The sequence below is a fragment of the Zootoca vivipara genome, chromosome 2 (genome assembly GCF_965207765.1).
Source record: "Zootoca vivipara chromosome 2, rZooViv2.hap1.1, whole genome shotgun sequence".
NCBI classification, from domain to species: Eukaryota; Metazoa; Chordata; class Lepidosauria; order Squamata; family Lacertidae; genus Zootoca; species Zootoca vivipara.
The window spans coordinates 110917234-110930175 of NC_142584.1; the positions used below are offsets into that span (position 1 = coordinate 110917234).

General features: G+C 46.8%; 1 pseudogene across 1 annotated transcript; it reads left to right on the forward strand.

Annotated features, from left to right (window-relative positions):
- The first annotated feature begins 877 nt into the window (after positions 1–877).
- On the forward strand, positions 878–12924 carry LOC118080118 (zinc finger protein RFP-like; annotated as a pseudogene). Its single transcript, XR_015948506.1, has 8 exons — positions 878–1091; positions 4326–4793; positions 5318–5413; positions 6579–6809; positions 7192–7214; positions 8631–8752; positions 10918–10950; positions 12148–12924. The product of XR_015948506.1 is annotated as a zinc finger protein RFP-like (transcript).
- Positions 12925–12942: the final 18 nt, after the last annotated feature.

Genomic DNA, 12942 nt, shown 5'->3' on the forward strand with positions numbered 1-12942 from the left:
GGCAAGCCCTAGGTTCTGTGGTTTAACCCACAGCGCCACCCATGCCCCATGACTTAGGTGGTCTCAAAGGTGCTACTGAACAATTTTTGGAAGGATTCTTTTAAGGACTTTTTTTAGGGAAATTTTTTTTTAGACTTGATTCTTTTGGAGGATTTTTTTTCTGGAAGAGTTTTTTATTATCTTTTTTGAGATTTTTTAATGTATTTTTCTATTTTGACTACAGCAGACCAACACAGCTACCTACGGTACCTGCCTCTTAAAGGCAGTGAGACAAAGGAGGGTTTGAGACCCGAAGCCCTTTCCTGTTGTTCACCTACACAGCTTCAGCTTATTCAGAGGTAGACTGCTCTGTGGTGCAAAGAGGAAATAATTGCTGCAGCCTTGTGCCCACTTTCTCCCCCACCCTCACCCCACCAATCAAAAGCCTTATTATTATTATTATTATTATTAAATGATATATTTCCCCCCAAGAGCACAGAGGGGCTGGAGATGGGAGGAGTGGGTGGACAGGACTGGGAAGACGCTGGACCTGAAGAGCAGCTTAGAAATCCCCCAGCCTAATGGTCCCGTGGGAATGTGCATCACAGGGGAGGGTTGGGCTCCAGCTGCGATTCTCCTTGGAGTCTGAACTTCTGTGTCTTGCAGCTGGAAAAGGGTGTGTGAGTTTGAGCAGTTGGGTGGGAGGGGCTTGCAAGATTCAGATTCTTTCACTAGCTTTGGAATGAGTCTGAGGCTGACATGAAGCTCATAAAAAACTCGCTTCCTCCACCTCTTCTTGGAAAGTGGCACCTTAAATCGGCAGCCAGGAATTACGCCCTTTCTTTTTGAAATATAAACGCCCATGCCCCAAAGATTCTGTTTTCCAGCTAACCCGCCTCACTCTCTTCAGACAGCAGTGATTTCGAGCCATCGGGTCTGAATTTCCCGGAAAGGAAACACGCCCATTTGCAGACGCAAACGAGAGAAAACGAAACCAACTCTCGCTCTCTCTTCCTGGCGAGGCAGCAGCTATGGCTGCTTCTGGGGGTCCCGTGCAGGATCTCTGCGAAGAAGCCACTTGCCCCATCTGCCTGGAGTATTTCAGGGATCCTGTGATCATTCCAGCCCCTTCATGGATCAATGCCTTGTCGTGGCGAAGGGGCTTGAATAACTCAGAGAAGCTATGAGCTATGCCATGCAGGGCCACCCAAGATGGACAGGTCATAGTGGAGAGTTTTGACTAAACGTGATCCACCTGGAGAAGGAACTGGCAAGCCACTCCAGTATCCCTGCCAAGAAAACTCCATGGACAAAGACAACAGGCATATAAAAGTTATGACGCTGGAAGATGAGCCCCTCAGGTCGGAAGGCGTCCAACATGCTACTGAGGAAGAGCGGAGGACAAGTACAAGTAGATTCAGAGCTAATGAAGCGGCTGGGCCAAAGCCGAAAGGACGCTCAGTTGCGGATATGCCTGGAAGCGAAAGGAAAGTCCGATGCTGTAAAGAAAAATATTGCATAGGAACCTGGAATGTAAGAACCATGAGTGGAGGTAAGCTGGATGTGGTCAAAAATGAGATGACAAGAATAAATATCGACATCCTGGGCATCAGTGAACTAAAATGGAAGGGAATGGGCGAATTCAGTTCGGGTGACTATCATATCTACTACTGTGGGCAAGAATCCTGTAGCAGAAATGGAGTGGCCCTCATAGTCAACAAAAGAGTGGCAAAAGCTGTAATGGGATGCAATCTCAAAAATGACAGAATGATCTCGATACGAATCCAAGGCAGACCTTTTAACATCACAGTAATCCAAGTTTATGCACCAACTACCGGTGCTGAAGAAAGTGAAATTGACCAATTCTATGAAGACCTACAACAACTTCTAGAAATGACACCAAAGAAGGATGTTCTTCTCATTACAGGGGATTGGAATGCTAAAGTAGGGAATCAAGAGATAAAAGGAACAACTGGCAAGTTTGGCCTTGGAGTTCAAAATGAAGCAGGGCAAAGGCTAATAGAGTTCTGTCAAGAGAACAAGCTGGTCATCACAAACACTCTCTTCCAACAACACAAGAGACGACTCTACACATGGATATCACCAAATGGGCAGCATCGAAATCAGATTGATTATATTCTCTGCAGCCAAAGATGGAGAAGCTCTATACAGTCAGCAAAAACAAGACCTGGAGCTGACTGTAACTCAGATCATCAGCTTCTTATAGCAAAATTCCAGCTTAAACTGAAGAAAGTAGGAAAAACCACTGGGCCAGTAAGATACAATCTGAATCAAATCCCTTATGAATACACAGTGGAAGTGAGGAACAGGTTTAAGGATTTAGATTTGGTGGACAGAGTGCCTGAAGAACTATGGATGGAGGCTCGTAACATTATACAGGAGGCAGCAACGAAAACCATCCCAAGGAAAAGGAAATGCAAGAAAGCAAAATGGCTATCCAACGAGGCCTTACAAATAGCGGAGGAGAGGAGGCAAGCAAAATGCAAGGGAGATAGGGAAAGATACAGGAAACTGAATGCAGATTTCCAAAAAACAGCAAGGAGAGACAAGAGGGTCTTCTTAAATGAGCAATGCAAAGAAATAGAGGAAAACAATAGAATGGGGAAAACCAGAGATCTGTTCAAGAAAATTGGAGATATGAAAGGAACATTTCGTACAAAGATTACCATAATCAAGGACAAAAGTGGTAAGGACCTAACAGAAGCAGAAGACATCAAGAAGAGGTGGCAAGAATACACAGAGGAATTATACCAGAAAGATATGGAGGTCTCATACACCCCAGGTAGTGTGGTTGCTGACCTTGAGCCAGACATCTTGGAGAGTGAAGTCAAATGGGCCTTAGAAAGCATTGCTAATAACAAGGCCAGTGGAAGTGATGACATTCCAGCTGAACTATTTAAAATTTTAAAAGATGATGCTGTTAAGGTGCTACACCCAATATGCCAGCAAGTTTGGAAAACTCAGCAATGGCCAGAGGATTGGAAAAGATCAGTCTACATCCCAATTCCAAAGAAGGGCAGTGCCAAAGAATGCTCCAACTACCGCACAATTGCGCTCATTTCACACGCTAGCAAGGTTATGCTTAAAATTCTACAAGGCAGGCTTAGGCAGTATGTGGACCGAGAACTCCCAGAAGTGCAAGCTGGATTTCGAAAGGGCAGAGGAACCAGAGACCAAATAGCAAACATGCGCTGGATTATGGAGAAAGCTAGAGAGTTCCAGAAAAACGTCTACTTCTGCTTCATTGACTATGCAAAAGCCTTTGACTGTGTCGACCACAGCAAACTATGGCAAGTTCTTAAAGAAATGGGAGTGCCTGATCACCTCATCTGTCTCCTGAGAAATCTCTATGTGGGACAAGAAGCTACAGTTAGAACTGGATATGGAACAACTGATTGGTTCAAAATTGGGAAAGGAGTACGACAAGGTTGTATATTGTCTCCCTGCTTATTTAACTTATATGCAGAATTCATCATGCGAAAGGCTGGACTAGATGAATCCCAAGCCGGAATTAAGATTGCCGGAAGAAATATCAACAACCTCAGATATGCAGATGACACAACCTTGATGGCAGAAAGCGAGGAGGAATTAAAGAACCTTTTAATGAGGGTGAAAGAGGAGAGCGCAAAATATGGTCTGAAGCTCAACATCAAAAAAACCAAGATCATGGCCACTGGTCCCATCACCTCCTGGCAAATAGAAGGGGAAGAAATGGAGGCAGTGAGAGATTTTACTTTCTTGGGCTCCTTGATCACTGCAGATGGTGACAGCAGTCACGAAATTAAAAGACGCCTGCTTCTTGGGAGAAAAGCAATGACAAACCTAGACAGCATCTTAAAAAGCAGAGACATCACTTTGCCGACAAAGGTCCGTATAGTTAAAGCTATGGTTTTCCCAGTAGTGATGTATGGAAGTGAGAGCTGGACCATAAAGAAGGCTGATCGTCGAAGAATTGATGCTTTTGAATTATGGTGCTGGAGGAGACTCTTGAGAGTCCCATGGACTGCTAGAAGATCAAACTTATCCATTCTTAAGGAAATCAGCCCTGAGTGCTCCCTGGAAGGACAGATCGTGAAGCTGAGGCTCCAATACTTTGGCCACCTCATGAGAAGAGAAGAATCCTTGGAAAAGACCCTGATGTTGGGAAAGATTGAGGGCACTAGGAGAAGGGGACGACAGAGGACAAGATGGTTGGACAGTGTTCTCGAAGCTACGAACATGAGTTTGACCAAACTGCGGGAGGCAGTGCAAGACAGGAGTGCCTGGCGTGCTATGGTCCATGGGGTCACGAAGAGTCGGACACGACTAAACGACTAAACAACAACGTGATCATTCCAGAGTGCGGCCACAACTTCTGCCGATCCTGCCTGATCCAGTGCTGGGAGAAATCCGAGGGAGAGGCTTCCTGCCTGCAGTGCAGGGAAACGGTTGAGCAAAGCAGCATCAGGAGAAACCAGCAGCTGGCAAATGTTGTGGAAATAGCCAAGAAATTCAGCCATCTCGGAGGGAAAGAGGAGGGAGAAGGAAAAGGAGGGGTCTGCGAGAAGCACCAGGAGTCGCCAGCACTAAATTCGGCGCAGAATAGCGTTTTGGTATGTGCTTTGAAAATACTGGCCGAGAAACTCCGTGAAAAGGAGGCCGAAGGAAAGGGGAGGGTCTGCGAGAAGCACCAGGAGCCACTGAAGCTCTTCTGCCAGGAGGACGAAAGCCCCATCTGTGTTGTGTGTAATGTTTCCAAGGAGCATAAAGGCCACGAGGTGATTCCTCTAGAGGAGGCGTCCCAGAAGTACAAGGTATGAAATCTATCAGGGTTTCCTTTGGGGTTGGTGAGGGTGAAATATTCTCCACTCCAGCTGCTAAAGAGTAACTAAACTTCTATAACAAACATTTCTAACCCGCCCCCCCCCGGATTACAGTGCCCCCAATGTCCCCCTACCTGTATGCAGGAGTAACTCACCCACAGTCCTTCCTCCAGAAGCAGCTCCCTTATGAAAAGGCTGGAGGGAGGAGCAATGCAGGTGGCAGGGATAGAATAATAGAATCATTGGAAGGGACCTTGAGGGCTATCTAGTCCAACCCCCGGCAATGCAGGAATTCTGCCCACAGCCGTCCCTGGTTGGGCTCGAACCACCAACCTTTTGGTTAACAGCCAGACACACTGGCCCATTGCACCACAGGCTCCCTGGATGAAAAAAGGCAAAGACCACAGACTTGGGGGCAGGGAGCAAGGGTATGGTTCAATGTTCCTGTTATTATGAATATTAAACTCCCCAACAATGAAAAAAGCAACCAGACTTTGATTTTCTTTTCTTTTCAGGATCAGATCAGCAGCTGCCTAGAAAATGTGAGGAAGGAGAGAGAAAAAATTCTGGTACTTAAAGCAGACACAGAAAAGGAAAGCCAAAACCTGCTTGTAAGCATCATTGTTACTTGAAGGTGAACAAGTGCTATAGTCTCTAGAATCAATATCAGTGTGTGTGTGTGTGAATATGGAATATAGAAAGAGGCTTATTTTTGAACAGTCTGATCTCCCACAGAGCATGAAAGATCATTTAAAGGAGGTGGTAGACTTGTAAGTTTTTACGAAGCACTTTCTCTGCTGAATACAGTGGTGCCTTGCTAGACAAAATTAATTCGTTCCACGGGTCAATTCGTGTAACGAATTTTTCGTCTAGCGAGTCCCAGTTTCCCATAGGAATGCATTGAAACTTAATCAATGCGTTCCTATAGGCTCTGGGGGACTGGCGGCGGCATGCGACGGGGCTTCGGAGAAGGTCAGTCCGATGCCGGCTGTGTGCGAGGCGGCTGGGGGAGAAGTTCTCTTCTCCCAGCCACCGCCTTGCCTGACTGCCCCGACATGGAGCACAGCTTCGGAAGCCTCCGAAACTGCACCCCATGCCGGCTTCGCGCTGCGAGAAGCGGCGCCGCCGCCTCCCGCCTGCCTTCTCTGGTGTGGGGTGCAGCTTCGGAAGCCTCCGAAACTGCACCCCATGCCGGCTTTTCCCTTGGGAAACGCTTCTCCAAAGCCCCGTCCGATGCTCCCTGGTGTCCATGGCGTGCTGGTGGGAGGAGTAGTGGCGGAACGGATCAGTTCCTCTACTTCTCCCCCCCTTCTTCCCACGCTACAGCCCTTTGTGTTCCGCTGGTTTCTGCCGGTTGCCCCTCACCGGCAGAGACCAGCGTAACACAAAGGGGAACGAACTGCAGCGCCGGAAGACTGCAAAGGACGATCAGCTGAGAGGCGGGTCAGCGCGTTCCCCTTTGCAGCTCGTTCCCCTTTCCTAGACGAATGCCCCTTTAGGTTTTGCAATCGGAGGTTTTTATGGCCTCACTTCGCAAGACGAAGCGGTGGCCATAAAAAAAACTCATCGTCTTGCGAGGCAACCTCCGATCGCAAAACCTATTCGTATAGCGGAAAATTCGTCTTTCAGGGCATTCATCTAGCGAGGCACCACTGTGTGTCAGAAGTTGCCTTCCAAGGGAATTCAGATAACTGCTCTCTTCATCCTGCAACAGGAGACTACTGTAGATGCCTGATATTGGCCCACTGTTCTCTTCTTTCAATCTCCTTGCTGCAGAAACAAACAGATGTAGAGAGGGCAAAGATGGTGGCTGAGTTCAGGCAACTGCGCCAGTTTCTGGAAGAACAAGAGAAACGTATTCTGGCTCAGATGTCAGAGGTGGAGAAGGAGATTGCAAAGAAAAGGGAGGATCACTTGGCCAGACTCTCCAGGGAACTCTCCTCTCTTGAGAGCCTCATCCAGGAGATGGAGGAGAAGCTTCAGGAACCAGCCAGTGAACTCCTGCAGGTGAGGCCTGGTCTTGATGCGAGAGGGTGAAGTGTGCTGTTTCAAACTATAGGCATTTCTTAGTCACATAAAAATGTTGCTGGGGAAAACAGCAGTACATGAAGAATGAAAGGCATCAGTCCTGGTGTCGCAAAAGGGGCCCTGCTAGATCAAACAACAGACCCCTTTATTCTAGCATTGTGTTCTCGCATCATCCAACCAGGGGTCTCTGAGAAGCCTAAAAAACAAACCTGTGATTCCCAGAAGCTGGAACTCAGCTGCTTGGTATTCATAACTGACTGCAGAAATGGCTCCACTGATATCTTTCTTTCCTTCCTTCCTTCCTTCCTTCCTTCCTTCCTTCCTTCCTTCCTTCCTTCCTTCCTTCCTTCCTTCCTTCCAGGATATTGGAAGCTTCTTGCAGAGGTAAGTGATGAAAAAACCCTGCTTTTTTTGTTGCTAAAAAAGTTCTTGAGAGGAACTCACTCTCCAGTTCCTCCTCCCAGAGCTAGCTTATAACTCCATCGTCCATTTCACAAAATCACCGACAAAAATAGGGACACGTTTTCATAGCCATTTGTAGCTATTGGTCTCATCTACAATCATAGGAAGGAAGCCAGTCCTTGTTCCCCTCCATTACATATTTCTCCCTTTTCCCGATTCATTTACTGTGGAATAAGTACAGAAAAGGGGGGACATCCCAAAGGTCCTTGTAAATAGCTTCACTGTTGTTTGTTGTTTAGTCGTTTAGTCGTGTCCGACTCTTCATGACCCCATGGACCAGAGCACGCCAGGCACTCCTGTCTTCCACTGCCTCCCGCAGTTTGGTCAAACTCATGTTCGTAGCTTCGAGAACACTGTCCAACCATCTCGTCCTCTGTCGTCCCCTTCTCCTTGTGCCCTCCATCTTTCCCAACATCAAGGTCTTTTCCAAGGATTCTTCTCTTATGAGGTGGCCAAAGTATCCTTCATGGATCACTGCCTTGTCGTGGCGAAGGGGCTTAAATAACTTAGAGAAGTTATGTTCTGACCAAACGTGATCCACCTGGAGAAGGAATTGGCAAGCCACTCCAGTATCCCTGCCAAGAAAACTCTATGGACAAAGACAACAGGCATATAAAATACCTTCACTATATTTGACATATTTCAGGCTCCTGCAGGTTCTTCCTCAGACATAGGAATGTGAGAAAGGGCCCTGCTGGATCCGGCCAGTGGCCCATCTAGTCCAGCATCCTGTTTTCACAGTGACTAACCAGATCCCGTGAGCAGGATCCGAGCCCCAGAGGACACCCCCCTCCAGTGGTTTCAGCAACTGGAGTTCAGAGGTGCCACTGCCTTTGACCCAGCTATTGTGGCCAATAAGTGTTGATAGCTTTGTTCTCCAAATGACTTCAATATATTTTTAAAATCTTCCATGTTTAGAAAATACAGCTTTAATTTCTAATAATTCTCCCCACTTTAAATGTAACCAGAGGGCTAAAAAATATCAGTAACTTTAATCATTTGAAATGCTTCACTAAAACTGATGCAGTTCTAGATCTCTTTCTAAGGAGCTTGTAGTGTTAATTTTTCTTCTAAATTATTCATTTGCATACATTCAATCTTATCATCACATATTCCCTTCCATGTATTATGGAAGCAGGTGTGTATCGGTTTTCCTTCAACTTAGATGCTTTCTAGATTCACACGTCATCTAGATGCTCCCTTTTGCCATAGGAAAAACCCTGCTCCCAAGACTTCATGATATATCCATCATGCCTTTATCGTCAGGATGAGACACCTGCCCTGTCAGAAAGCTCCTTGCATTGGAAGGATGGTGGTTTGACTTTGTTCTCCTCCCAGGTCTCAGGAGAAGGAGAACTTAGAGGATCCTCCTGTGGCTTTTCCTCTTGCCCTGAAGTGGAGGATCAAGGACTTCTGTGATATAAATCCCTTCCTGGAGGCTGCCATGAAGCAGTTCAGAGGTAATAAAGAAGGGCTGTAAGGATTCTATAAAGGTAAAGGGACACCTGACCATTAGGTCCAGTCGCAGATGACTCTGGGGTTGCAGCGCTTATCTCGCTTTACTGGCTGAGGGAGCCGGCGTACAGTTTCCGGGTCATGTGGCCAGCATGACTAAGCCACTTCTGGTGAACCAGAGCAGCACACGGAAACGCCATTTACCTTCCCGCTGTAGCAGTACCTATTTATCTACTTGCACTTTTGATGTGCTTTCGAACTGCTAGGTTGGCAGGAGCAGGAAACAAACAGGAGCTCACCCCGTCACGGGGATTCGAACCACTGACCTTCTGATTGGCAAGCCCTAGGCTCTGTGGTTTAACCCACAGCGCCACCCACAAGGATGCTATACTTAGATGTTTAAAAGTGTTCATTACAGGCTCCAGGTCATATGTAATATTAGTAATGCCAGGGAAATGAAAGGTTTATGTATTTATCCTCTTTCAATATCCAGGCACCACCCTTTCGTATATAGATGACTTACAACTTACGCTAATTTTACTTACACAATCACAGCTGGATGGGGATCACAAATAAATAAATAAATAGGAAGTGGGGAGGAAACAATCACTTGTTGGGCTGTGGAGGCTCACGTGAGAAATAGTGCTTTTAATCCCGCCACGAAAATCGCTTTAAAGCCCTCTGCATTGCTTACTAGGCTCTGAGCGACTCTTGTGGGGCCATTCAAGATCTTTAATGGGACGGGATGATTCAGGAGGTAATTCTGATTTTGCATGACTTTATGAACAATCCCCAGGAAAGTAACCCTTGCATACGTTGTGAGTTGTTTGTAAAAAGTTGTATTTAACCGCTTCACATCTCTCAGCCAGCCCTTAGATGCTTTCACACTCCTCACCCATTTCCCAAGTAGCCTCATCTTTGGCCTTGAGAATGATATAAGGGGGCAGAAGGAGGGAAGAATTGAGGCTGTCAAAGAGCCACCCAGGAGCAGAGGTGGTGAAGGTCCTGTGTGAGTGTCTGGAGGCGGTTGGAGGATGGATGGCGGCTAACAGATCGAGGTTGAATCCTGACAAGACAGAAGTACTGTTTTTTGGGGGGACACAGGGGGCAGGCAGGTGTGGGGGACTCTCTGGTCCTGAATGGGGTAACTGTGCCCCTGAAGGACCAGGTGCGCAGCCTGGGAGTCATTTTGGACTCACAGCTATTCATGGAGGCACACGTCAATTCTGTGTCCAGGGCAGCTGTCTACCAGCTCCATCTGGTACGCAGGCTGAGACCCTACCTGCCTGCAGCCTGTCCTGCCATGCTCTAGTTATCTCCCGCTTGGACTACTGTAATGCACTCTACATGGGGCTACCTTTGAAGGTGACCCGAAAACTACAACTAATCCAAAATTCAGCGGCTAGACTGGTGACTGGGAGTGGCTACTGAGACCATAGAACACCGGTCCTGAAAGACCTACAATGGCTCCCAGTGTGTTTCTAAGCACAAGTCAAAGTGTTGGTGCTGACCTTTAAAGCCCTAAAAGGCCTCGGCCCAGTATATCTGAAGGAGCGCCTCCACCTCCATCGTTCTGCCCGGACACTGAGGTCCAGCACTGAGGGCCTTCTGGCGGTTCCCTCCCTGCGAAAAGTGAGGTTACAGGGAAACCAGGCAGAGGGCCTTCTCAGTAGTGGCACCCGCCCTGTGGAATGCTGTCCCATCAGATGTCACGGAAATAATCAACTACTGCATCTCACTTTTAGAAAGCATCCGAAGGCAGCCCAGTATCGGAAAGTTTTTTATGTTTGATGTTTTACTATGTTTCACTATATGCTGTGAGCTGGGGTATAATTATTATTATTATTATTATTATTATTATTATTATTATTATTATTATTATTACATCTCCTCAAGATTGTTGCTGATGGGAAGATCTTCTCCTCCTTTAAGGTCTGAGCAGGCCTGAATCTTGTCATTGCCCCTGCCCTGGCAGGGATAGTCAGCATGGTGGATTTCAGACATTTTAAGCTCCACCTGGCAAGGCCAATGGATAGGGATGATGGGAACTATAGTCCACAATACTTAAAGTTCACCATTCTGGTTTCCCCAGCTATAATTGCATGAGCTCATATTGTCATTACCAGGATGATGGTGTGATGTTAAATCTCTGTTCCCTTTTCTTTCCCAGACACTGTGGGATCTGGACTTCAGCTGCAAGAAGGTAAATTTCAGGGTCAAAGGGAGGCACAATTTCAGGAGAAATGGAATCTGCTTCTCAAAAGATGAGGTTATTGCAGCAGCAGGAGGAAAAAAATAAGACACCCCCTGAAAATAAGTCAGTGGTTTTTTTTTTGAGTAAAAATAAGTATAAGACTGTGTCTTATTTTTGGAGAAACACGGTACTACTCATAAGCCAGGTGTCCACCATCCTATAATCAAAATAAAAACATAAACAACCCAATAACCGCCGCCCCCCCCCCACGCACAAACACATTTTAAAAGGGCATTGGATGTCAATCAGCCAAAGGCCTGGTTAAAGAGGAATGTTTTTGCCTGGCACCTAAAGGTGTAAAACGACGGCACCAGGCCTTCATTAAAATGATCTTCTGAAGGATATTATTGGAGGATAATGCATTTTGGTCCTGTTTAATTTTTAATTACCAATATAAAGAAGGTGAGCAGAGCTTCAACATTCCCAACAGGCAAGTCCATTGTTTGGCATCTGCAGAGAGAGGCAGCCTGCTTGACAACGTCTGCTCATCAAAACAGAGCCCCCCCCCCGATTCGCTCTCAGAGCCCCAAGCAGGTCATTTCACACACAGAGGGTCAAGGGAGACTACCAGCAGAGCATAGAGACAGTTTTATGGGTGTCGGTGTTTTTACTTTTTATAAACTGCCTGGAAAGGTGGGGTAAAACATCCTTTAAATACATAACTGAACTTGGGTTGTTGCCATGAGAAGGGTGTGTTCTCTGCTCTGTCCTGCTGCCAGATTTACCTGGCATTTCAAGCATAGTATGTGATGTTATGTGATGTGAGGGAAAAGGTTGAGCTGTGAATCAGGGGGACCCTGCTTTGAAGCCACCTTCTGCCATGAGCTTTGTGGGTAAGTACTCTCAGCCTCAGTCCTCCCATCTGAAAAACAGGCATAATAAAGTTGACCTTACTTACAGGGCTGGTGTAAGGTATCTGTGCACAGTGCTTTCATTACCAGAAAATAGGAGGGTGCCTTTTGATGGCACAACTCCCCCAAAACCGGACAGATGTTTCAAGAATTATTATTAAGAACTTGTGGAGCATCCTAGTCCCGAACGCAGTTAACTGAGTCCCTGTTCATTTCAGAGGGAATTACATTACTGTCTAAAGCAAAGCCCCCAGTTGATGTTGTTTCTCTTCTCTTTCCTCATCTGCCCCCACAGAAAACGTAACTTTGGATCCAGACACAGCACATCCCCAGCTCCTCCTGTCTGAGGATCGAAAGAGCGTGAGACAGGGAAAAGTGCGTCAAGACCTGCCAGACAACCCTGAGAGATTTGACCCATACCTCTATGTGCTGGGATGTGAGGGTTTCACATCAGGAAGACATTTCTGGGAGGTCTCTGTGGGAAGAAAGGGTGGGTGGGGGTGGGGGTTGCCAGAAAGTCTGTGAAGAGGAAGGGTGTTTGCTCTTTTGATCCTACAGAAGGGATCTGGGGTTTGGGGAAGTGGGACGGTGGGTACAAGTTCTGCTCCCCCCATGAGAAGCCCAAGAGGATCCGAGTGACCCTGAACTGTGAAGGGGGACGGGTGTCCTTTTATGATGCAGATACAGCAGCCCTTCTCCACTCCTCTCGCCAGCCTCCTCAGGAGAGACCCTCCAGCCCTTGTTTTATGTGTCTGCCAAAGGCCACTTAGCACTCTCTGAGGGTAGAGACAGACAAGCAGATACAATGAATCTAAGTTTTCTCTTTTCTCAGAAGCACTAAAGGGGAAGCCGTATTGGCAGAACAGTGATTGGCTGACCCGAGTGTCTGTCATGATGCAGCTCTCTCTTCTCAGGCCACTTTTGTAAATGGCACTGATTGGTTGAGTCTCCTGTCAGTCCTGAAACCTGCCTGTTCCTCATGGTCTCCCTTGGGAATCAGCGGCTTCAGTTGGTGCAGGAGGAGCAAAGGGGAAAAGAAGCAGACTAATAATAAAAACAAAAATCAACCCTATCCTCATGCTTGTTCTGA